The sequence below is a fragment of the Sinocyclocheilus anshuiensis genome, unplaced genomic scaffold, assembly GCF_001515605.1.
Source record: "Sinocyclocheilus anshuiensis isolate Anshui unplaced genomic scaffold, SAMN03320099.WGS_v1.1 scaffold515, whole genome shotgun sequence".
NCBI lineage: Eukaryota > Metazoa > Chordata > Actinopteri > Cypriniformes > Cyprinidae > Sinocyclocheilus > Sinocyclocheilus anshuiensis.
In genome coordinates, this window is record NW_015548243.1 from 395,761 (window position 1) to 398,785 (window position 3,025).

The following is a 3,025-nucleotide window of genomic DNA, read 5'->3' on the forward strand; positions in this document are numbered from 1 at the left end:
ATGTGGGCCAATTAAGGCAATGATATGGCACTGCTGGCCTTCTTATGGCCCGGACAAAATGGATGTAAGCCTGAAGTTGCCCATATGTAAAACAGCAAAAATGGCCCAAATGTATCAAATCACATGTGGGCCTCTGTAGGTAAAGATGCGGTGTTGACGGCAATGTATAATCTGAATGTGACCCTAAAGTGGCCCATGTGGTAAACAGTGATTATGGCCCAAATAGTGCCAACCAAATGTGGGCCACCTTTGGCAAAAATGTGGCATTATTGACAAAGGCTAATCAGGGTGTAAACCAAATGTGGTCCACATATGTTTCAGCAAATGTGGCCCAGGTACATTGAAACGTATCTGGTCCAGTTTTGGCAAAGATATGGCACAGTGAGCACTTGCTAATGTAGCTGTGAGCCTAAAGTGGCCCACATATGATGCCACAAATGTGGCCCAGTTATCCTAAAACATATCTGGGCCAGTTTTGGCAAAGATATGGCATGGTAAGCACTGGCTAATGTGGCTGTGAGTCTAAAGTGGCCCACATATGATGCCACAAATGTGGCCCAGTTATTAAAATCGTATCTGGGCCAGTTTTGGGAAAGATATGGCATGGTAAGCACTGGCTAATGTGGCTGTGAGTCTAAAGTGGCCCGCATATGATGCCACAACTCTGGCCCAGTTATCCTCAAACGTATCTGGGCCAGTTTTGGCAAAGATATGGCACAGTGAGCACTGGCTAATGTAGCTGTGAGCCTAAAGTGGCCCACATATGATGCCACAACTCTGGCCCAGTTATTAAAATCGTATCTGGGCCAGTTTTGGGAAAGATATGGCATGGTAAGCACTGGCTAATGTGGCTGTGAGCCTAAAGTGGCCCGCATATGATGCCACAACTCTGGCCCAGTTATCCTCAAACGTATCTGGGCCAGTTTTGGCAAAGATATGGCACTGTGAGCACTGGCTAATATGTCTGTGAGTCTAAAGTGGCCTGCATATGACGCCACAACTGTGGCCCAGTTATCCTAACCATCGAGAGCGTAAAAGTGGCCGGAAGTCATTCATTTTCAATGTGAGCCGGCGTCAAGCAGCGGTGCGGCGCGTCTTGGATGGTGAGGGCGTAGAAGAGAGTTGAAATCAGGTCAACTTTATGGTAATGAGCTATGATGCGGTTCGGCGACAACCAATCGGAATGTAGAAGTCCACCGCTTGAGAGGATTCCAGATAACGCAGCCCTGTAAACTTTGGTTCCGACCACATTAGTTCCCAAGCAAAATGGAGGAGAGGCTGATTATTGCTGTGGCGGGTTTCCCAATAATCTACGACGTGTCCCAAAATGATGCGTGGACCAAGGTGTCTGAGATCGTTGGCGTTCCTGGTGAGTTGCTGATGTGCATTAACGTTATAGTAATAATAATCTAATTATATAATAAATAATAATATAATAGTCCCAGTTCACTTTTAAACCTTTACATAAATTTTCCTGATTAAACTTACATTAAGTAATGTTTATACCTGATTATACTTAAGTAACATTTTCAATGCAGGACTTTTACTTGTATCAGAGTATTTTTACAGTGTGGTATTAGTGCTTTATACATTATGAGGTAAAGGATCTTAATACTTCGTCCACAACAATATTTAATGAGGTTAACTTAACGTTACCCTCCTTGTGGTCAGTCTGCACAAGATCAACAAGCTTGTTTGCTTTGTGGCCCCTTTAAATACAAGATAAGCATTCGATCTACATCAGAGCATCAGAGCGTCCACGAATCTTTCTACAGCGTTGTTCGCAGGGCGGCCAGAGCGATTTTTGATGCTCTCGGTGTGAACGCACAGTAAAGCGTATCTGGGCCAGTTTTGGCAAAGATATGGCACGGTAAGCACTGGCTAATGTGGCTGTGAGCCTGAAGTGGCCCGCATGTAAAATGACAAATATTGCCCAAATAATTAATAACATTTTGGCCACTTTGGCAAATACACAGTCAGCATTGGCTAATCAGTGTGTACGCCTAACTTGTCCCACATTTCACATGGCAAATATGCCCCATATATCATAAAACAGATGAGGGCCACTTCTGCTTTTGATGTAGCACTTGACATTGGCTAATTGAAATGCAAGTTTGAAATTGTAAATATGGCCTAATAGAATTTGCCTACTTTTAGTTGGATGCAACACAGTTAACTGAGGCAGTGTGATGTGGATGTGAGTCTTAAGAAGGCTACATATGCAGCAATTTATTTTTTGAAACATGCTTTTAATGGCAGTTAAATACTGTGTAGTAGTGATGGGACGGTTGATATCGATGCTCCGACGCAGTTTTCAAAGCACTATTGTATCACACACTGTGCCCATGCTTGTATTGAAATGACAATACCACGTGATTGATGGCGTTTGAAGCTTCGAACGTTAGATAGGCTGGAGAAACCGAGTCTGACCACCCGATGTCATTAATGCGCACTGTGTTAAAAAGTTTCGAGTAATGAACCGTCCGTTTTTCGGCACAATTTACTGAAAGCCTCAAACGGTTCAGAAAGCCTCGGTTTCCCATCACTACTGTGCAGCATAAAAACAGAAGCGCACTATAATGATTGCACTCTTACTATCACGGTTTCTGTTAATTTGGACTTTTGGAATCCTTTTGCACCGTTTCCCTTGTTGTGTTGATTGTATTATTCTGTTCATGTGTGCCTAGTTAATTATCCTTGTTTGGTCTGAGTACTTAAGTTCCTGTATGTTCACTTTGAGTTTGTTTGGTCTTATGTCTACGTGTCGCTGTGCTACATTGTGTTTGGATTTACCCTTGTTGGATTAAAGACTTGTGCTATGTAACCTTTCGTCTTCGCCATGCGCTCTTTAACACAGCGTAGCTATGACACTCACAGACTTACTGTGTAGGTAGAGTCTGAGTGAGAAGCATTTAAGTTCAAACTTGTGAAGAACAGTTTTTAGAGCATTGGAATGTGTCTTTGAATATTTATCTGTGACATTTTAATTGCTGCTTGTGCACAACTTGGGTCGGGATGATTTTAT